This window comes from Chiloscyllium plagiosum, unplaced genomic scaffold (assembly GCF_037043375.1).
Source record: "Chiloscyllium plagiosum isolate Xiang-an unplaced genomic scaffold, Cpla_swu_hap1 HiC_scaffold_8, whole genome shotgun sequence".
Lineage (NCBI taxonomy): Eukaryota > Metazoa > Chordata > Chondrichthyes > Orectolobiformes > Hemiscylliidae > Chiloscyllium > Chiloscyllium plagiosum.
Genome location: NW_028270146.1, coordinates 2020397 through 2044009, shown reverse-complemented (window position 1 = coordinate 2044009; position 23613 = coordinate 2020397). Strand labels below are relative to the sequence as shown.

At 44.8% G+C, this 23613-nt stretch overlaps 1 protein-coding gene across 3 annotated transcripts in view; it reads right to left on the bottom strand.

Annotated features, from left to right (window-relative positions):
* zdhhc22 (zDHHC palmitoyltransferase 22) overlaps positions 1-23613 on the bottom strand; it is a 57931-nt gene that overhangs the window by 19316 nt on the left and 15002 nt on the right. The window contains exon 1 of one of the 3 annotated variants that reach the window (XM_087989523.1): positions 16856-16963. The exons of the other annotated variants lie outside the window; for them this stretch is intronic. The gene's annotated coding sequence lies outside the window, so the exon portion shown is untranslated. Of the gene's footprint in view, positions 1-16855; positions 16964-23613 lie in introns of those variants that run through there. 3 annotated transcript variants of the gene reach the window in all.

Below are 23613 nucleotides of genomic sequence, written 5' to 3'. Positions count from 1 at the left end.
ATTAAAATGGCAGGAGATCTCAGACTCATGTTATGCTCCTCTTGCTCAATATGGGATCACAGGGTCGTGGCTAATGTCCCTGACTCCTTCATGTGCAAGAAGTGTGTCCATCTGCAGCATTTGTTTGTCCGCATAACAGCTCTGCAGCTGTGGATGGACTCACTTTGGAGCATATGTGAAGCTGAGGCGGTTGTGGATAGCAGGTTTAGTGACTTGGTCACACCGCAGGTTAGGATTACTGAGGGAGACAGTGAATGGGTGACCAAAAGGCAGAAAAAGTGCAGGAAGGCAGTGCAGGTGTCCCCTGAGGTCATCTCCCTCCAAAACAGGTATACCATTTTGAATACTGTTGGGGGAGATCGCTCACCAGGGGAGGGCAGCAGTTGCCAGTTTCCTGGCACCATGGCAGGCACTGCTGTTCAGAAGGGCGGGAAAAAGACTCATAGGGCCATAGTCATAGGGGATTCAATTGTAAGGGGAGTAGATAGGCGGTTCTGTCTTCGAAAACGAGATTTCTGAATGGTAGCTTGCCTCCCAGGTCAGTAATGTCTTGGATTGGCTGCAGAACATTGTGAAGGGGGAGGGTGAACAGCCAGCTGTTGTGATGCATATAGGAACCAGTGATGTAGGTAACAAATGGTATGAGGTCTTACAAGCAGAATTTAGGGAGTTAGGAGTCAAGTTAAAAAGTAGGACCTCTAAGATCGTAATCTCAGGATTGCTACCAGTGCCATGTGCTAGTCAGAGCAGAAATGAAAGGATAAGCAGGATGAATGCTTGGCTTGCGAGATGGTGCAGGAGGGAGGGGTTCAGATTTTTGGGACATTGGGACCAGTTCTGGGGGAGGTGGGACTATTATAAATTGGATGGTCTACATCTGGGCCTGACTGGAACCAATGTCCTTGGGGGTGCTTTTGCTAACACTGTTGGGGAAGGTTTCAACTAATGTTGCAGGGGGATGGGAACCAAATGAGGAGGTTAGTGGACAGTAAGGAGAGAGTAACGAAAGCCTGTAAGGAACTAGGTAATGAATTCAGCGTGACTAAGGGGAAGAGGAATTAGAGAGCAGATGGTGAACGCAAAGGGACTGGTGGTCTAAGATGCATTTGTTTTAATGTAAGAAGTATAGTAGGTAAGGCAGATGAACTTAGGGCTTGGGGTTAGTACCTGGCAGTATGATGTTATTGCCATTGCTAAGACTTGGTTGAGGGAAGGGCATGATTGGCGACTAAATATCTCAGGATATCGATGCTTCAGGCCGGATAGAGAGGGAGGTAAAAGGGGTGGAGGAGTTACATTACTGGTCAGAGAGGATATCACAGCTGTGCTGAAGGAGAGCACTATGGAGGACTTGAGCAGTGAGGCGATATGGGCAGAGCTCAGAAACAGGAAGGGTGCGGTAACAATGTTGGGACTGTACTACACGTCTCCCAACAGCGAGTGTGAGATAGAGGTACAAATATGTAAACAGATTATGGAAAGTTGTAGGAGCAACATAGTGGTGGTCATAGGAGATTTTAATTTTCCCAACATTGATTGGGATTCACTTAGTATTAGAGGTTTAGATGGAGCAGAATTTGTAAGGAGCATCCAGGAGGATTTTCTAGAGCAGTTTGTAAATAGTCCAACCTGGGAAGGGGCCATATTGGACCTGGTGTTGGAGAATGAGCCCGGCCAGGTGGTTAAAGTTTCGGCAGGGGATTACTTTGGGAATAGTGATCAGAATTCTGTAAGTTTTATAATACTCATGGACAGAGACGAGAGATTTCTTAAAGGAAGAGTGCTAAATTGGGGGATGAAGGGCTTATGTCCGAAATGTTAATTCTCCTACTCCTCGGATGCTGCCTGACCTGCTGTGCTTTTCTAGCTCTGATCTCCAGCATCTGCAGTCCTCACTTTCTCCTAAATGGGGAAGGCCAACTATACCAAAATTCAGCAGGAGCTGGGGAACGTAGATTGGGAGCAGCTGTTTGAAGGGAAATCCACTTTTGCTAGAGGTTGATTAGAGTTCAGGAGAGACATATTTCTGTGTTCCTGTGAAAATGAGGGATAGAGATGGTAAGGTTAGGGAACCATGGATGACAGGTGAAATTGTGAGACTAGCTAAGAGAAAAAAGAATGCGTACCTAAGGTCTCGGTGACTGAAGACAGACGAAGCTTTGGAAGAATATCAGGAATGTAGGACCAATCTGAAATGATGAATTAAGAGGGCTAAAAGTGGTCATGAGATATCTTTAGCAAACAGGGTTAAGAAAAATCCCAAAGCCTTTTATTCATATATCAGGAGCAAGAGGGTATCAAGAGAAAGGGTTGGCCCACTCAAGGACAATGGAGGAAAGTTATGCACGGAATCAGAGAAAATAGGTGAGATTCTTAACGAGTACTTACATTGGTATTCACCGAGGAGGGGAACATGATGGATGCTGAGGTTAGGGAGTGATGTTTGATTACTCAGGCCAAGTCAGCATAAAGAGAGAGGAAGTGTTGGGTATTCTAAAAGGCATTAAAGTGGACAAGTTCCCAGGTCCAGATGGGATCTATCCCAGGTTACTGAGGGAAGCAAAAGAGGAAATAGTTAGGGCCTTAACAGATGTATTTGCAGCATCCTTGAATACGAGTGAAGTCCTGGAGGACTGGAGAATTGGAAATGTTGTCCCCTTGTTTAAGAAGGGTAGCAGGGATAATCCAGGTAATTATAGACCGGTGAGCCTGACATCAGTGGTAGGAAAGCTGCTGGAGAAGATACTGAGGGATAGGATCAATTCCCATTTGGAAGAAAATGGCTTGTCAGTGATGAGTAACACAGGTTTGTGCAGGTAAGGTTATGTCTGACCAACTTAATAGAATTCTTTGAGGAGGTGATAAAGTTGATTAATGAGGGAAGGGCTGTAGATGTCATATACATTGACTTCAATAAGGCATTTGATAAGGTTCCCCATGGTAGGCTGATGGAGAAGGTGAAGTTGCATGGTGTCCAGGGCTAGATGGATAAAGAACTGGCTGGACAACAGGAGACAGAGAGTAGGAGTGGAAGGGAGTTTCTCAAAATGGAGACCTGTGACCAGTGGTGTCCCACAGGGATCCATGCTGGGGCCACTGTTGTTTGTGATATATGTAAGGTACGGGTGGTCTGATTAGCAAGTTTGCAGATGACACGAAGATTGGTGGAGTAGCAGATAGTGAAGGGGACTGTCAGAGAAAACAGCAGAATATAGATAGATTGGAGAGGTGGGCGGAGAAATGGCAAATAGTTTAATCCGGGCAAATGCGAGATGATGCATTTTGGAAGATCCAATTCTAGAGCAAACTATATGATAAATTGAAAACTCCTAAGGAGATCTGCATGTTCAGGTCCATTGTTCCCTGAAGGTGGCAATGCAGGTCAATAGAGTGGTCAAGAAGGCATACAAGATGCTTTCATTCATCGGAAGGGGTATTGAGTACAAGAGTTGGCAGGTCATATTACAGTTGTATAAGACTTTGCTTTGGCCACATTTGGAATTCTGTGTACAGTTCTGGTCGCCACATTACCAAAAGGATGTGGATGCTTTTGAGAGGGTGCAGAGGAGGTTCACCAGGATGTTGCCTGGTATGGAGGGGAAAGTGAGGTCTGCAGATGCTGGAGATCAGAGCTGAAAATGTGTTGCTGGAAAAGCGCAGCAGGTCAGGCAGCATCCAGGGAACAGGAGAATCGACGTTTCGGGCATGACCCCTTCTTCAGGAATGAGGAAAGTGTGTCCAGCAGGATAAGATAAAAGGTAGGGAGGAGGGACTTGGGGGAGGGGCGTCGGAAATGCGATAGGTGGAAAGAGGTTAAGGTGAGGGTGATAGGTCAGACTGGGGTGGGGGCGGAGAGGTCAGGAAGAAGATTGCAGGTTAGGAAGGCGGTGCTGAGACTCAGCGGACCTGCACTTTTCCAGCAACACATTTTCAGCCCTGTTATGGAGGGAGCTAGCTATGAAGAGAGGTTGAGTAGGTTTGGATTATTTTCATTAGAAAGACGGAGGTTGAGGGGGGCCTGATTGAGGCCTACAAAATCATTAGAGGTATAGAAGGTGGATAGCAAGAAACATTTTCTGAGAGTGGGGGATTCAAGGTGAGAGGGGAAAAGTTAAGGGAGATAAGGGTGGAAAGTTCTTTACGCAGAGGGTGGTGGGGGTCTGGAATGCGTTGCCAGTGGAGGTGATAGGGGCAAGCACGATAGCATCATTTGCGATGTATCTAGACAGATACATGAATAGGCAGGGAGCAAAGGAATACAGGTCCTTAGAAAATTGGCAACAAGTTTAGATAGGGGATCTGGATCGGAGCAGTCTTGGAGGACTGAAGTGCCTGTTCCTGTGCTGTAATTTTCCTTGTTCTTTGTCCTTTGTTGTGTGCAGGTCCTTTCATTAGCTTAATGTTCTTAGTCATTGTGGATGCCCATTCAAAGTTCCAGATGTGCATCAAGTTCATTTGTCAAACACAGGGACAATAGAAAAACTGTGCACATCTCTTGCAATACACGGATTCCCAAAAGTGTTGGTCACAGATAACAGGCCATTGTTTACAACAGGGAATTTTGACTATTTCCTAAAGTTGAAAGGTATTTGACAAATAAGGTTAGATCTCTACCATACATCACCCAATGGTCTGGCAGAAAGAGCGGCCCAAAGTTTGAAGACAGGCTTAAAAAAACTGCCTCCATCTTCATTAGATACCGAACTGTCCCAGTTCCTATTTGATTATAGGACCACCCCTTGTGCAACTATAGGGATAAATCCAGCTGAGTTGTTAATGGAGAAGACTCTGGGAGCAGGTTAAATCTGATCTTCCCAGATCTCGGATAGAGAGTGAAATGGCATCAGGAATGCCAATGCTGGACTCAAAACTCCACTAAGAGAGACAGTTTACTTCAGAGGATGAAGTTTGGTGTAGGAACCACAGGAATGGTCCTGCATGGGTAAGAGGCATGGTCAACACAAGGTCAGGTCCAGTGATGTATAAAGTTTGGGTAGTTGCGATGGTCCTGAACAGTTACATGAACCATATGAAAGTTGCAAACTCGCAAACTGTGGGTCAAAACTTGCCTGCCTCCTCTATTACCTTTCTGATGTCCAGAACCTGGGCTCTCTCTCTCTCTCTCTCTCTCTGTCAAGCACTGAAGATACCTCAGAATCTGAAATGACACAGTGGATGCCATCCCCTTGATACCTTTACACCCTGAATAAGAAAATTAATTTCTTCCAAGATGATCGGGCTGCAAGAAGCAAGCTACTGTGTGTTACATACCACCAGAGTTGGAGGAACCTGACCCGGTGCTAAAACACCCAGGAGGAGCTTCAAACAAAAGAACTATACTCTGTCCTCGGACTCAGAGGGGGAGGGATGTAGTGATTGTAATGGGGAGAAAGTGAGGTCTGCAGATGCTGGAGATCAAAGTTGAAACTTTATTGCTGGAACAGCACAGCAGGTCAGGCAGCATCCAGGGAACAGGAGATTCGACGTTTCGGGCACAGGCCCTTCTTCATTCCTGAAGAAGGGCCTGTGCCCGAAACGTCGAATCTCCTGTTCCCTGGATGCTGCCTGACCTGCTGTGATTGTAATGGGGCCAGCCAAGTGGACCTCATAGAATATGAGTTCCCTGATTAGGACTGTTAATCTGGTCAAATCAAGGAGCCCTGGCTGACATATAAACAGGAGTGTCAGAGGTTCTACTCACTCTGAGGGAGCTTAATCATGTCAAGGACTCTCTGTGTAAATTTGGGGTGACTTGGTGACGGGATATGGAGTCATTTCAACAATCAAGGTTAATTATCCAACAAGGAGAAAGTGAGATGCTAGGAATGCTAGTGTGGTGCTGGAAAAGCACAGCAGGTCAGGCAGCATCCGAGGAGCAGGAGACTCAATGTTTCGAGCATAAGCCCTTCATCAGGAATTCCTGATGAAGCGCTTATGCCCGAAACATCAAGTCTCCTGCTGCTCGGATGTTGCCTGACCTGCTGTGCCTTTTCAGCACTATACTCTTGACCTTAATTATCCAACTCAATACCCAGTTCCTGCTTTCTCCCTGTATCTTTTAATCCCATTAGTCCTAGGAACTATATCTGCATTTTTCTTCGAAGTCTTCCATGTTTTGATGTCTCAGTTTTCTTGTAGCTGAGAATTCCACAGGGACACCACTCTCTGGGTGAAGAAATGTCTCCTCATCCCAGTCCTAAATGATTTATCCCATATCCTTATACTGTGACTCATGATTCTGGTCTTCCCTGTCTTTGGGAACATCCTTCCTGCATCTGCCTTGGCTAATCCTGTTAAAATTTTATAGGTTTCTATCAGATTCCCCCTCATTCTTCTAAACCCTAGTGAATGTAATCCTAATCAATCCACATTCTTCCCTTACATCTGTCCCACTATCCCAGGAAAGAGTTTGATAAACCTTTGTTGCACTCCCTCAATGGCCAGAATATCCTTCATGAGATATGGAGACCAAAAACTACACACACTACTCCAGGTATGGTCCTACTAATGCCCTAGACAATTGCAGCAAGACCGACCTGGTCCTGTACTCAAATCCTCTCACTATGAAGGCCAACATGCCCTTTGCCTTCTTTACCATCTGCTGCACCTACATGTTTACTTTCAGTGACAGGAGTATGAGGACATCCAGGTATTGTTGCACTTCCCACTTTCATAACCTATCGCCATTCAGGTAATAAATTGGCTGCCTGTTTTTGCAACCAATGTGGATGACCTCACATTTATCCACATTATACTGCATTTGTCATGCATTTGTCTATTCATTCAGCTTGTTCAAATCACACTGCAACTTCTCTGCATCCTCCTTTCAGCTCACCCTCCTGCCCAGCTTTTTCTCATCTATAAACTTGGAGGTATGACATGTAGTTTCCTCATCTAAATATATATATATATATATATATACACCCCACTAATAACTATACCAACAAGCCTTAGCTTATTCCTCCTGTTTGTTTCCTGTCTGTCAGCCAGTTCTCAATCCATTTCAGTACGCCATCCCTAATCCCATGTGTTTTAATTTTCCATGCTAATCTCTTATGTGGGATGTTATTGAAAGTCTTCTGAAAATATAAATGAACCACATCCAGTGGGTCACTTATCAACACTACTAGTTTCATCATTGAAGGATTTCAACAGATATGTCAAGCACAACTTCTCCATTGTAAATCAACGCTGTCTGAGCTTGTTACTATCTTCCAAGTGCTCTGCTATTATATGTTTAACAATGGACTTTAGCACTTCTCTCACTACTAATGACAGACTAATGGTTATAATTCACTATTTTCTCTCTCACATCTTTCATAAATTGTAGGGTTACTTCAATACATAGGAACTGTTCCAGAGTCTGTAGAATTTCAGAAGGTAACCGAAATTAGCATATCTGCTATTTCCAGGACCACATCCTGAAGTACTCTGGGATGAATGTTATCAGATCCTGCTTTTCATCCTGTTAATTTTCCTAATACCATTTCCCCACTAATATTGATTTCTTTCACATTATATTTGTTTCTCCTAATCTTTTTTCTTCACATACCAATAGAACCTTTTACTATTGAGTTATTAGTGTTCCAGGAGAAAGTGAGGTCTGCAGATGCTGGAGATCAAAGTTGAAACTTTATTGCTGGAACAGCACAGCAGGTCAGGCAGCATCCAGGGAACAGGAGATTCGACGTTTCGGGCACAGGCCCTTCTTCAGGATTCCTGAGGAAGGGCCTGTGCCCGAAACGTCGAATCTCCTGTTCCCTAGATGCTGCCTGACCTGCTGTGCTGTTCCAGCAATAAAGTTTCAACTTATTAGTGTTCCATGCAAGCTTGCTATCACATTCTATTTTCCCTTTCTTAATCAGTCTCTTTGCCTCCCTTTCTCAAATGTAAACAGTTCCCAAATCTCAGGTTTGATGTTTCATTTTGCCCAAATTGTATGCCTATTCCTTGGATTTAATATTGTCCTTTATTCCATTGTTCGCCATGGTCTGACCTCATTTCCTTTTGGTTTTTGTGCCAAACTGGGGTGGAAATCTTTTACAGTTTGTCCTTGCACTCCTTAAATGTTTGCTTTTTACAGTTTGTCCTTGCACTCCTTAAATGTTTGCTTTTGCATTTCTACCATCATCCCTTTAGATAATGTTCCATGATTTATCATAAACAGCTGCCATCTCCTACTGTGTTGTAATTTCTGTTCTTTAAATTCAGGACCCTTGTCTCAGAAACAACTCCGTCACTCTCCATGTTCATGAAGGAATATCCTTCCTCACAACTGTATTAATTTCCCTTTAAACCAGCTGTGCTACTTTTCCTTTCCCTTTTTGTCTGGCCTTTCCAGAAACAGAAAACCCCGGATATTCAGTTCCCAAGCAACCAAGTCTGTGTAATCCCCACTATGTCATCAATCTATTTGCATGACTCATTCGTCCATTTTATTGCAAATGTTCTGCACATTAAGGCACAAGACTTTAAGGTTTGTCCTTTTAGCACTGTTTCTCCTGTTCGCTGTAGCCCTCGAATTTTCTGCCTGTCGCATTTTTTATTTCTCATTTTATCCTTTGGTGTTATCTTTATTTCCTGTCCTCCACTTCCTGTTTAGGTTCCCAGTCCCTTGCCATCGAGGTCCTATTTTTAAAATTTGCTTCAGAGCTCCCTATATTCTGCTTTTATGACCTCATCTCTTTTCTTATCAATATTGTTGGTACCCACATTGGATTATGAATACCTATCGAAATAGATAATCTCATTTTTTTAATGCATTCATAGGAATGTGGGTATCACTGGCTGGGCCAGCTAGACTCTTGCCCATGCACTTGAGAAGATAGTGGTGAGCTGTCTTTAAGCCATCCAAGGGCCTTAATTAAGAGGTAGTGAGATAGTTGTTACATTAGTTTTAATCTTGCACAACTCCCTTGATTCACAGAATGTTTCGTCAGTTTGGAAGATAGTGAATGGAACTGCTTTATTTAAAAAGGGTAGGAGACAGAAAGCAGGAAATGACAATCAAGTTTACTTAATATTTGTCATAGAGTAAATATAGGAGCTATTATTTAAAGATTAATAACAGGGCACTTGGATAAGTTGAAAATAACATGATTCTATGAAAGGAAACTATGTTTAACCAATTTATTTGACCCCTTTGAGGAGGTAATATATTCTGAGGATAAAGGGGAATTGGTTGATGTAAGATTTCTAGGAGGCACTTGATTAGGTTCCATCTCAGGGATTATTGTGGAAAATAAAAGCTTATGGTATAAATGTTAATGTATCGGCACGGATAGAAACATAGACAAGAAGAGCAGGAGGAAGCCATGCAGCCCTTTGAGCTGCTTTGCTACTCAATATGTAGAGTTATGAAGGTCTCCAGCACAGAGAAAGGTCCTTTGGCCAATTAAGTCGTGCTAGGCAAATCAACTACCTTACTCTTCTAATCCATTTTCCAGCACTGGGCCCATAGCCTTGTGTGCCTTATACATGGAAATACTTCAATGTTCTGCGGGCTGCTGTCTCTACCATCTTTACATAGTGAGTTCCAGATTCCCACCACCCTCTAGGTGAAATAAACCTTCCTCACATACTCGCTAGATCTCCTGCCCCGACCTTCAATCTAAACCCACCCACTCCCGCCCCATCATTGATCTCTCCATTAAAGGAAAAAGGTCCTAACTGCCTATTCTGTCTTTGTCTCTTATTATTTTATATAAATTAGTTATGTACCCCCTTAGTCTCATCTGGCTATGGAAAACAACCCCAGTCTATCCATCTCTCTTCATAACTAAGACTCTCCAGCCCAGGCAATATCTTGGTAAATTTCCTCTGAACTCTATCCAGTGCAATCGCATCCTTCCTATAACATGGATTCCAGAATTGCACTCAGTACTAGCTATGGTCTAACCAATATTTTATACAGTTCCAGGATAAACCCCTGCTCTGAAACTCTATACCTCGGTTAATAAAATAGGAGAAAGTGAGGACTGCAGATGCTGGAGATCAGAGCTGAAAAATGTGTTGCTGGAAAAGCGCAGCAGGTCAGGCAGCATTCAAGGAGCAGGAGAATCGACGTTTCGGGCATAAGCCCTTCTAAGGGATTGGTGGATATGCACATGATGGTCCCTCTGATCCTCAGTGCTTCATCATGTATTCCTTTGCCTTGTTTGTCCTGCCTAAATATGTAACATGGTACATCTCCAGATTGATGTACTTTTTTACTTAAACGAAAGCATTAATATCCTGCAGTTGACAGCCATCTCTTCACTATTAAATACCTGGCCAATTTTTTTATATCTTCTGCAAATTTCCTAATCATACTTCCCACATTTAATTCATTACTATTTACTTAAACAGTAATACTGAGCCTTGTGGAACACCACATGAAACCACTTGCCATGCACATTGGCATATACCAACAATTATCCTCTATTTGCAGTCACTGAATCAATTTTTGTGACAAATCAACACATTCTGCTCATGGGCTTTAGCTATTTTGACCAGTCTGCCATCAAATGCCTTACTAAAACCATAATGTGGAGGTCCCAGTGTTGGACTGAGGTGGACAAAGTCAGAAGTCACACGACACCAAGTTATAGTCCAACAGATTTATTTGAAATCACAAGATTTCATAGCACTGCCCCTTCGTCAGGTCAAGTGCATCACTGCACCCGATGTGACGTCTGACCTTAACTACAAGGAATATGAGGGTTGTTTAGGAATTTTGTTTTCCTGTAATTCCCTCTCTATTGGCATTGTGGGAGAAAGAGAGGACTGCAGATGCTGGAGATCAGAGTCAAAAACTGTGTTGCTGGAAAAGCGCAGCAGGTCAGGAAGCATCTGAGGAGCAGGAAAGTCGACGTTTTGAAAGTCACAGGTTATTGTGAGAAATAACAGTTGATATTGTGCTCATAAAGTATTTGCAATTCTGGAATAAACAGTTTATCAAATTATTTAAACGTAATCATTTCAAACATCACGTGATCAGCGGACCCAAAATGTTAGGTTGTGATTTCTCTCCTGGTTTGCTTTAATTTACAACAGGTGTTGAAAAGGTTGTTCTGTATTCTCAAAAAAGAAAGTGTTAATTTCTGGCAAACAGTAATATGTGAAAAGGGTCACCTTCAGTTAAATTATAACTCTACCAGTCTTTCCAATCAATGTAGCTACCTGATTTATTCATTCACAACATGTTGACATAATTTCCCAAGCCAGCATTTATTGCCCGTAGGACAGTTGTGAGTCAAATACATTGCTGTGGGTCTGGAGTCATGTAGGTCAGACCAGGTAAGGATGGCAGTTGGTCAGACCAGGTAAGGATGGCAGTTGCCTCCTTAAAGGACATTAGTGAACATTATGTGTTTTTCCTGACAATTGACAATGATTGGTGATGACATGACCGTCAGTAAACTTTTAATCCCAGATTTTTGTTGAATCCCAGATTCGACCACCATCAGCCATGGTGGGATTTTAACCCAGGACATTACTTAGGTCTTTAGTTTAATAGTCCAGTTAGAACACCATTAGATCATTACCTTCCATTTTGAAACGATCACATTTTCCTCCTTTTCTGGAGTGCAAATATAAATGCAAATATAACTCAAGGCGATTGAACTCTATGGCCATAATTGTGTCAAAAAGTGCTCTGCAATTCTCTGAAAACCAGAGCTTTCTATTTGTCAGATATTAAGAAAAGCATTCTACAAAATTACAGTATTTAATCTCATGCAAAAGAGAATCTCTGTACCCTGCAAGATCAGAAACGGAGCAGGATGGAGTTCAAAAATACTGCTACCAGGTGGTGTGCCACTCTACTAACACCATTCCCACGTCTGATCATTTTACAACAAACAGTTTGGGAACCCCAACCTCTTCGAGATGGACAACCCATTAGGCTCCTAAGAGTTTTGTTACTGACACTTTCCAGTCCATCTCAAGTTTCCAAAAGGAATGGGGAGAGGGGCATCAGGTGAGCATCAACTGGGGAGCCAGTGCTCCAGACTATCCCTGTATGCCTCCTGCAACCAGAGGCCATCCTGGATTCGAGGTTACTGGAATAAGAGGCAAGACATCATAGATCATGTATCATCAACCAGCATGATGTCACCACTATTTGCATCTTCCATTTCCCTTAGATTAGATTACTTACAGTGTGGAAACAGGCCCTTCGGCCCAACAAGTCCACACCGACCCGCCGAAGCGCAACCCACCCATACCCCTACATTTACCCCTTACCTAACACTACGGGCAATTTAGCATGGCCAATTCACCTGACCTGCACATCTTTGGATTGTGGGAAACCGGAGCACCCGGAGGAAACCCACGCAGACACGGGGAGAACGTGCAAACTCCACACAGTCAGTCACCTGAGTCGGGACTTGAACCCGGGTCTCTGGCGCTGTGAGGCAGCAGTGCTAGCCACTGTGCCACTGTGCCGCCCACGCTTTCTGCTTTCTGTATCCTGAAGGCACTGTTTCCACCATGATACCCTGGTCCATTCCTGTCATGGCCAACAATCTCTCAACATCCTCCAGCAAGCACAGGAATTGGAACTCCTGCATATTATCTCTTCCCTCCTCACTCTCCTAAGACCCAAACACTCCTTCCAGGGAAGTAGCAATTTACTTATGCTCCTTTTATTTTAGGAACCTGTATGATACTGATGATGTGGTCTCCTCAACACTAGAAAGATTACTGGAGGCCTCATGGTGGAATACTGTCTTTCAGTTTGCAAGTGTGATCCTGAGCTTCTGATTGCCTGTTATTTAAATTCTCTATTTTGCTGTCACTCTGATCTCTCGATTCTCAGCCTCCTGTCGTGTTCCAGTGAAGCTCAATGTAAGCTTGAGGAACAGCTCATCATCTTTCAATGAGCCATATTACAGCCCCTGGACTCAATGCTGAATTGAACAGTTTTAAACTGTAATCACTCAACCCACTTTGTTTCCTTTTATCATTGATTTTTCTTCTACCCTCATTGTTCTCACACAGCAGCAGCCATTCACACCTCCTCTACTTATTACCGAAGCTCCTTGAGCTGCTGCATATAAGTCCATTAAATGTAGGGCCAGAAATAGGCCATTCAGCCCATTAAGTCTACTATGCCATTCACTGACATCATGACTGATCTCATAACCCTCAACTTCACTTTCCTATTCTCTTCCCATAACCCTTCATCACCTTGCTGATTAAAAATCTATTTATCTCAGCCTTGATTATATTTAATATCCCAGCCTCAACAGCCCTCAGTGATAAAGCATTCCATAGATTCACAACCCTCTGAAAGTCAAAATTCTTCCCCATCACAGTCTTGAATAGGCAACTCTTAATTCTGAGATTCTGCCTTCTGGTCTGAGACTTTCCCACAAAGGGAAACAACCTCTCTGCATCTACTCTTTCAAGCTCTAAGAACTTTATATGTTTCAATAAAGTCGCCTCTCAGTTTTCTATATTCCAGTGAGTACAGATCTAATCTACTCAATTTCCTTGAAAGACAATTCCTCCTTTGCTGTTATCAACTTAGTGAACCTTTTCTGGATTGCTTCCAATGCCAGTATATCTTACAGCAAGAAATAATTTTAGTAAGACCTCCCTATTTAATACTTCATTTTCTTTGAATGCACATTATAATGCAGTACAGGCCCTTTGGCCCTTGATGTTGCGCCGCTCTGTGAAACCAGTCTGAAGCCCATCTAACCTACACTATTCCATTCTCCTCCATATGTCGATCCAATGACCATTTAAATGCCCTTAAAGGTGGCAAGTCTACAACTATTGCAGGCAGTGTATTCCACGCCACTACTACTCACTGAGTAAAGAAACTACCTCTGACATCTGTCCTATATCCACCACCTCTCAATTTAAAGCTATGTCCCCTTATGCTGGACACTGCCATCCGAGGAAAAAGGGCTCTCACTGTCCACCCTATTTAATCCTCTGATTATCTTATATTCTTAATTAAATCACCTCTCAACCTTCTTCTCTCTAACGAAAACAGCCTCAAGTTCCTCAGCCTTTCCTTGCAAGGATTTCCCTCCGTACCAGGCAACATCCCAGTAAATCTCCTCTGAACCCTTTCGATAGCTTCCATATCCTTCCTACAATGCGGTGACCAGAACTGTACGCAATACTCTGAATGCAACTGCACCAGAGCTCTGTACAGCTGCAGCATGACTTCATGGTTCCGAAATTTGATCCCTCTACTAATAAAAGCTAACACACTGTACGCCTTCTTAACCACCCTATCAACCTGGGTGGCAACTTTGAGGGATCTACGAACATGGATACTGACATCTCTCTGCTCATTCACACTGCCAAGAATCTTACTAATAGCCCAGTACTCTGCATTCCTATTACTCCTCCCAAAGTGAATCACCTCACACTTTTCCGTATTAAACTCCATTTGCCACCTCTCAGCCCAGCTTTGCATCAGCTGTAACCAACAACATCCTTCAGCACTATCCACAACTGTACTGACCTTAGTGTTGTTCACAAATTTACTAACCCATCCTTCCACACCCTCATCCAGGTCATTTATAAAAATAACAAACAGCAGTGGCCCCTAAACAGATCTTTGCGGTACCCCACTGGTAACTGAACTCCAGGATGAACATTTCCCATCAACCACCCTCTGTCTTCTTTCAACTAGCCAATTTCTGATCCAAACCGCTAAATCACCCTCCGTATTTTGTGCAATAGCCTATCATGGGGAACCTTATCAAACACCTTACTGAAATCCATATACACCACATCAACCACTTTACCCTCATCCACCTGTTTTGTCACCTTCTCAAAGAAATGCAGGTTTTGTTGTCACTGCAGATCTCCAGCAGCTGCAGTATTGGGTTGTAATACAGTTGCTGGAGGTTCTGATGCATCATGTCTGACTGTGGGAGAGATTGTGCCCCATTGAGGTTTTCCTACACTTACACTGCATCCTGCTCCTGCATCCTCAGGGGTACTGAGCCCCTCCAGCCACAATGAGATAGCAGTGGAAACCATAGCCGAGGAGCTCAATGTAGGACTCTAGCCCCAGACTGCTGGACATGTTTACCTGTGTCACAGAGTGGTCAATACCATTCAATTTACCTTCACGTATCCCAGCCCCAAAACTGCACCCATCACACCCATTCACTGCCTAGTTCAACTCATTCATCACTTGCTACCAACAATCTTGATCAATCAGTCCCCACCACTCCTTCAGTTTCTCTGCCCCCTCTTAAACACTAACATTATTACAGGCCCGGCACCCCCAGCTCCCAGTGTGCCCACACTGTCAGATATTCAACCATGACCTAACACATAAAGCTGCACACTCCCTGACTCATGTCCCTCTTTCCCCAAGAGTAGGGGCTTCATGAGGTAGCAGGATCCAAAGAGGACAGAGAAAGAGACATCCAGCCGCTCCAATCCCGATGAAGGAGATGCTGTCTGTTATGGGAGGACCATTGCTGAGGCCGAGTTCAGGGACAGAGCTGAAACCATCAAAGATAAAACTACCCTCACCCCCTCATTCCCAATCTTCTTTCTCATATCCATTTCCTCCTCATCCCACACACTGTCAAACTGAGAAACTGCTGATGATAGAAGAAAGGCCACATCCTTTCACTCCCTCACCCTCCACTTCCCTCTCACCACAACCTCCCTCTCATCCATTTTCCTATTCAGATTCCCAAGATCTGGAACATGTCTGTCCAGTGGAGAAAGCTGATGATGAAGATAGACTGACACTGGATCTCACAGACACTGAGATGAATTCAGAGTTTGACAGTGTGTGTAACAGAGAGAACAGCGTAAAACTGGTATCAGCCTGCAGAGAGATACAGGGATAGAGTAAAGGGAGAGGTGGAAGGGGAAGAGAGAGAGAGGGAGAGAGGGACAGGGAGAGAGAGAGGGAGGGAGAGGGAGAGGGCCAAAGGCAGATCACTGGAGAACAGGCCATATAGTGGCAAAGGTTAACAGTGACCGTGTTTAACAGTAAGCCTTCTTAATAGTGAGTGTGGTTAAAGGTTTACAATGAGCGGGGTAAGGCACGGTTAACAGTGAACACGGTTAACAGTGAACATAGTTAACAGTGAAGCTGGTTAATGGTAAACGTCCTGAACAAGATTAACCCTGAACATAGAAATGGTGATTATGTAGTCTCTCTGCTGATTCTGTTTCACTCAGTGTTGCCTGTTTGATCATTATTCCCCTATATTCATTGTTTATTTTAATATCTTTGCAAGTCTTCTTCCTGCTTTTACTCTGGGTGTCTGTGTCCTTTGTCAATGTAATCCTATGCTCTATGCCACTGCCTGCTCTGCTGTCTATCCATCAATCTATCTTCTGTCTCTGCCTCTGTCTTCTGCTTTTGTCTCTCTCTACATATTCCACTGTGATAAAGTCTGTTTCTCACTCTGTATTTCACCCTGTTTGACCCATGTCTGTCTTTTTCTGTGACTCTTTGGCCCCCTCCCTGGATCTCTCTCCGTGTTTTCTTGCAAACTCTCATTGCCTCTCTCACTATCTCTGATTTTCTATGTCTGTGTCTGATTCTCAGTTTCTTCTATCTCTCTTTTTTTTCTCTGTCTGTCTCTCTGAGTCTTCATTTCTCCAGGCCCCCTTCTCCCTTTGTCTCTGCATGAGGATGCCTTTGTGTGTGTTTCATTTTTCTTTGTGTTGACTGCAGTCAGTCTGTCATTATCAGTCTGCTTCTGTTCTCGCTCTCTCTCTCGTTCTCTCTGGCCTTGCTGCAGACACCAGTCTTTCTGAAGATGATGTGAAACACTGTGCCTTTCTAAAGAGCTAAGAAAAATACCAGTGGTGATATGCTGCCCTGAGCTCTCACTGTCCTCCCTGCTGATGGATGTTGTGGATGCAGTACCTGGCTCTGAGATGCACTCGTTATCCTTTGTCGCGATCCAGTGTCTGTGTTTGAACCCTGCAGCTCAGATCCTCCTGCCCTGCGATTGTGTCTTGCTCCTGGGCCCAATGTTACGGTGCTCCCCAACTGGCTGCTACCACAAACTGCAACCTCCACACTCACAGCCTGTACCTTCAGTCACTGTGCGCAAACAAAGCCACATATTCACTATTCAAACAGATCTCTCTAGTCTCCATTTGGAATGTTATCCAATGTGTAGCATTCCCATTTTTATCATAGAGTTCAGAATCTCATAACATCCATGGAGTCATCAAATCACACAACAGAGTAAGAGGCCATTTGGCCCATCATGTTATGTTATTGCACAAATCTCAGGAAGGCACTGTACCTTTAAGACAGTGAGATGACATCACGAGTGTGGCACTGTAGTATAATAAGGTCTCCATCTTATTTTCTGTACAGCTGGTCTGATAAGCAGATAGCTAATGAGCTAGTCAGTCAAATAAAAACAAAGTACTGCAGATGCTGGAGATCTGAAATAAAAGCAGACAGTGCTGGAGAAGCTCAGCAGGTCTGGCAACATCTGTGGAGAGGGAAACAGAGTTAATGTTTCAAGTCTGGTCAGTCTCTTTTTTAGGATGGAAAAGGATAGACTGGATCTAAAAGTTGAAGTTCTAATTCGGGGGTAGGCCAAGTTTGACAGTATTAGGCAAGAACTTTCTGATTGGGGGCTGATGTTTGCAGGTAAAGGGATGGCTGGAAAGTGAGAAGATAAATTTGGCAAATAGGGTTAAGGAGAATACAAAGGGATTTTATAAATACATTAAGGACGAAAGGGTAACTAGGGAGAGAATAGGGGGCCCCTCAAAGATCAGAGTCAAACAGTATGGCGCTGGAAAAGCACAGCTGGTCTGGCAGCAACTGAGGAACAGGAGAGTTGATCTTTCGAGCATAAGCCCTTTATCAGGAATGAGGCTTGTGAGCTGGGGGGCTGAGAGATTAATGGCAGGGGGTTGGGGTTGGGAGAAAGGTAGCTGAGAATGCGATAGGTAAATGAAATTGAGGGTGAAGGTGATAGGTCAGAGAGGAGGGTGGAGCAATAGACAATAGGTGCAGGAGTAGGCCATTCTGCCCTTCAAGCCAGCACCACCATTCATTATGATCATGGCTGATCATCCTCAATCAGTATCCTGTTCCTGCTTTATCCCCATAACCCTTGATTCCACTATCCTTAAGAGCTCTATCCAACTCTTTCTTGAAAGTATCCAGAGACTTGGCCTCCACTGCCTTCTGGGGCAGAGCATTCCACACACCCACCACTCTCTGGGTGAAGAAGTTTCTCCTCAACTCTGTTCTAAGTGGCCTACCCCTTATTTTTAAACTGTGTCCTCTGGTTTGGCACTCACCCATCAGCGGAAACATGCTTCCTGGCTCCAGAGTGTCCAATCCTTTAATAACCTTATACGTCTCAATCAGATCCCCTCTCAGTCTTCTAAACTCAAGCGTATACAAGCCCAGTCGCTCCAATATTTCAGCGTAAGATAGAACATAGAACATAGAAGAATACAGCGCAGTACAGGCCCTTCGGCCCTCGATGTTGCGCCAATCCAAGCCCACCTAACCTACATTAGCCCACTATCCTCCATATGCCTATCCAATGCCCGCTTAAATGCCCATAATGAGGGAGAGTCCACCACTGCTACTGGCAGGGCATTCCATGAACTCACAACTCGCTGAGTAAAGAACCTACCCCTAACATCTGTCCTATACCTATCCCCCCTTAATTTAAAGCTATGCCCCCTTGTAATAGCTGACTCCATACGTGGAAAAAGATTCTCACTGTCGACCCTATCTAAACCCCTAATCATCTTGTATGATAGTCCCGCCATTCCGGGAATTGACCTCGTGAACCTACGCTGCACTCCCTCAATAGCAAGAATGTCTTTCCTCAAATTTGGAGACCAAAACTGCGCACAATATTCCAGGTGTGGTCTCACCAGGGCCCTGTACACCTGCAGAAGAACCTCTTTGCTTCTATACTCAATCCCTCTTGTTATGAAGGCCAGCATGCTATTAGCTTTCATCACTGCCTGCTGTACCTGCATGCTTGCTTCCATTGACTGATGTACAAGAACACCTAGATCTCGTTGTACTGCCCCTTTACCTAACTTGACTCCATTTAGGTAGTAATCTGCCTTCCTGTTCTTGCCACCAAAGTGGATAACCACACATTTATCCACATTAAACTGCATCTGCCATGCATCCGTCCACTCACCTAGCCTGTCCAGGTCACCCTGTATTCTCCTAACATCCTCCTCACATTTCACCCTGCCACCCAGCTTTGTGTCATCAGCAAATTTGCTAATATTACTTTTAATACCATCATCTATATCATTAATGTATATTGCAAAAAGCTGCGGTCCCAGCACTGATCCCTGCGGTACCCCACTGGTCACCGCCTGCCATTCCAAAAGGGAGCCATTTATCACTACTCTTTGTTTCCTGTCAGCCAACCAATTTTCAATCCATGTCAGTATTTTGCCCCTAATACCATGTGCCCTAATTTTGCTCACTAACCTCCTATGTGGGACTTTATCAAAGGCTTTCTGAAAGTCCAGGTATACTACATCCACTGGATGTCTCTTGTCCATCTTCAGAGTTACATCCTCAAAAAATTCCAGAAGATTAGTCAAGCATGATTTCCTCTTCATAAATCCATGCTGACTCTGACCTATCCTGTTACTACTATCCAGATGTGTCGTAATTTTGTCCTTTATAATAGACTCCAGCATCTTTCCCACCACTGAGGTCAGATGAACTGGTCTATAATTCTGTTTTCTCTCTCCCTCCTTTCTTAAAACATGGGACAACATTGGCCACCCTCCAATCCGCAATCTATAGAACACTGGAAAATGATCATCAATGCATCCATGATTTCTCGAGCCACCTCCTTCAGTACCCCGAGATGTAGACCATCAGGTCCCGGGGACTTATCAACCTTCAGACCTAACAGTCTCTCCAACACCAATTCCTGGCAAATATAAATTCCCTTAAGTTCAGGTCCTTCAGCCACTATTACATCTGGGAAATTGCTTGTGTCTTCCCCAGTGAACACAGATCTGAAGTACCAATTCAACTCTTCTGCCATTTCTTTGTTCCCCGTAATAAATTCACCCGTTTCTGTCTTCAAGGACCCAATTTTAATCTTAACATTTTATTTCTTTTCACTTACCTAAAAAAGCCTTTACTATCTTTCTTTATATTTTTGGCCAGTTTACCTTCGTACCTTATTTTTTCTTTGCGTATTTCCTTTTTAGTTATCCTCTGTTGTTCTTTAAAAGCTTCCCAGTCCTCCGATTTCCCACTCATCTTTGCTTTGTTATACTTTTTCCCTTTTGTCTTTATATGGTCCTCAACTTCCCTTGTCAGCCACGGCCACCCGTGCCTTCTCTTAGGATCTTTCTTCCTTTTTGGAATGAACTGATCCTGCATCTTCTGCATTATACCCAGAAATACCTGCCATTGTTGCTCCACTGCCATCCCTGCTAGGGTATTGCACCATTGAACTTTGGCCAGCTCCTCCCTCATAGCTCCATAGTTCCCTTTATTAACTGAAGTATTGTCACTTCCGATTGTACCCTCCCCCTTTCAAATTGCAGATTAAAGCTTATTGTATTGTGGTCACTACCTCCTAATGGCTCCTTCACTTCGAGGTCCCTGATCAAATCCAGTTCATTACACAACACCAGATCCAGAATTGCCTTCTCCCTGGTAGGCTCCAGCACAAGCTGTTCTAAGAATCCATCTCAGAGGCACTCCACAAACTCCCTTTCTTGGGGTCCAGTACCATCCTGATTCTCCCAGTCTACCTGCATGTTGAAATCCCTCATAACAGCTGTAGTAATATCTTTGTGACAGGCCAATTTCAGCTCCTTATTCAACTTACACCCTATATCCAGACTACTGTTTGAGGGCCTGTAGTTAACTCCCTTTAGGGTCTTTCTACCCTTAGATTTTCTCAGCTCTACCCATACTGACTGTACATCCCCTGATTCTAGGTCCCCCTCGCAAGGGACTGAATATCATCCCTTACCAACAGGGCTATCCCACCCCCTCTGCCCGTCAGTCTGTCCTTACGATAGCATGTGTAGCCTTGAATATTCATTTCCCAGACCCTGTCCACTTGAAGCCACGTCTCCGTTATCCCCACAACATCGTAACTGCCAATTTCCAAATGAGTCTCAAGCTCATCCACCTTATTTCTAATGCTTCATGCATTCATATATATTTTTAATTTGTTACTCCCCTCACCCTTCCTATCAATCCTATTTCACTTGACCTTACGGCATGATCCTTTTCTGAGTTTTCTGCTCCATTGATTCCGTTATCTTTCTTGACTTCTCTTGTTCTAACTTTCCCTTTAACTTCCTTCTTAAACTTCCAGTTTGTCCCCTCTCCCCCGCTATTTAGTTTAAACGAAGATAGGTGGGAAGGAAGATGGACAGGTCAAGAGGGCGGTGCCAAGTTGGAAGATTGGGATTGGGGTAAGGTGAGGCAAGGAAAATGAGGAAACTGGTGAAATCGACATTGATGCCGTGTGGTTGGAGAGTTCCAAGGCGGATGATGAGGCATTTCTCCCCAAGGCATCTGGTGGTTAGGGTTTGGCTGTGGAGGAGGCCCAGGACCTGCATATCCTTGGAAGAGTGGGAGGGGGGAGTCAAAGTGTTCAGCCACCAGGCAGTGGGGTTGGTTGGTGCAGGTATCCCAGAGATGTTCTCTGAAACGTTCCGCAAGTTGGCGTCCTGTCTCCTTATTTTAGAGGAGACCACATCAGGAGCAATGGACACAGTATGCAACAAGTGTGAAGGTACAGGTAAATCTAAGTTGGATAGGGAAGGATCCTTTGGGGCCTTGGATGGTGGTAAGGGGAAGGTGAGGGCACAGGTTTGGCACATCTTGCGTTGGCAAAGGAAGGTGCTGGGAGTGGAGGGTGGATTGGTGGGGGGCATGGACCTAACAAGGGAGTAGCGGAGGGAATGATCTCTCTGGAACACAGATAGGATTGAGCAGGGAAATATATCCCAGGTGGTAGGGTCTGTTTGGAGATGGTGGAGGATGCTGCGATGTATCCGAAGGTTGGTGGGGTAGAAGGGGGGTTCTGTCCTTGTTGCAATTCCAACTACTGCCGTGACATTGACTGCCTCAACCTGTCCACCCCCCTCACCCACTCCAAACTCTCACCCTCAGAATGCACAGCCCTCCACTCCTGCCCTCCAACCCCAACATCACCATCAAACCTGCAGACAAGGGGGTACAGTGGTAATTTGGTGCACCAATCCCTATACCGCTGAAGCCAGGCTCCAACTCCCAGACACCTCCTCCTACTTCCCCCTCAACCACGACCTCACCTCCCATCACCAAACCATTACCTCTCAGACCATCCACAATCTCATCACCTCAGGGGATCTCCCATCCACAGCCTCCACCGCCTGCGATTCTACCTCCTACTGAAGATTCACAAACCTGACTTCCCCGGTCGACCCATCGTCTTGGCCTGCTCCTGCCCCACCGAACTCATCTCTGCCTGCCTTGACACCATCCTGTCCCCCTTGGTCCAGGAATTCCCCACTTCCAGTCATGCCCTTCATATCCTCCATGACTTTCATTTCCCCAGCCCCCTACACCTCATCTTCACCATGGACATCCTGTCCCCGTACACATCCATCCGCCATGACAAAGGCCTCCAAGCCCTCCATTTCTTCCTCTCACACTGACCCAACCAGTACCCTTCCACTGACACTCTCATTTCATTGGCTGAACTGGTCCTCACACTCAACAATTCCTCCTTCAAATCCTCCCATTTCCTCCAGACCAAAGGGGTAGCCATGGGCATCAGCATGGTCCCCAGCTATGCCTGCCTCTTTGTCAGGTACGTGGACCAGTCCATCTTCTGCAGCTACACTGGCACCACTCCCCACTTTTTATTCTGCTACTGTATCGGCGTCACCTTGTGCTCCCATGAGGAGGTTGAACAGTTCATCAACTTTACTAACACGTTCTACCCTGACCTCAAATTCATCTGAACTATCTTGGATGCTTCCCTCCCCTTCCTGGACCTTTCCATCTCCATTTCCAGAGACCAACTCAACATCCACTACAAATCTACTGACTCCCACAACTATCTGGATGACACCTCCTCCCATCCTGCTTCCTATAAAAATGCCATCCCTTATTCCCAATTCCTCCACCTCCGCTGCATCTGCTTCCAAGAGGACCAATTCCACCACAGATGGCCTCCTTCTTCAAAGACCACAATTTCCCCACATGATCGATTATGCCCTCCAGTGCCTCTCCTCTACTTTCCGCACCTCCACCCTTGAACCCATCCCTCCAAGTGCAACAAGGACAGAACCCACTAGTCCTCACCTTCCACCTCACCAACCTCCGCCATTTTCACCACCTACAAACAGACCCCACCACCAGGGATGTATTTCCCTCCCCACCCCATGTGCATTTTGGAGAGGTCATTCCCTCCGCGGCTCTCTTGTCAGGTCCATGTTCCCGACCCCCCCCCCCCCCCCCCCCAACACCCCTGTCCACCACAAGATGTGCAAAACCTGCGCCCATACCTCCCCCCCCCCCCCTTACCTCCATCCAAGACCCCAAAGGATCCTTCCATATCTGACAGAGATTTTCCTGTACTTCGACACACATCATTTACTGTGTCCGTTGTTCCTGCTCTGGTCTTCTCTATATTG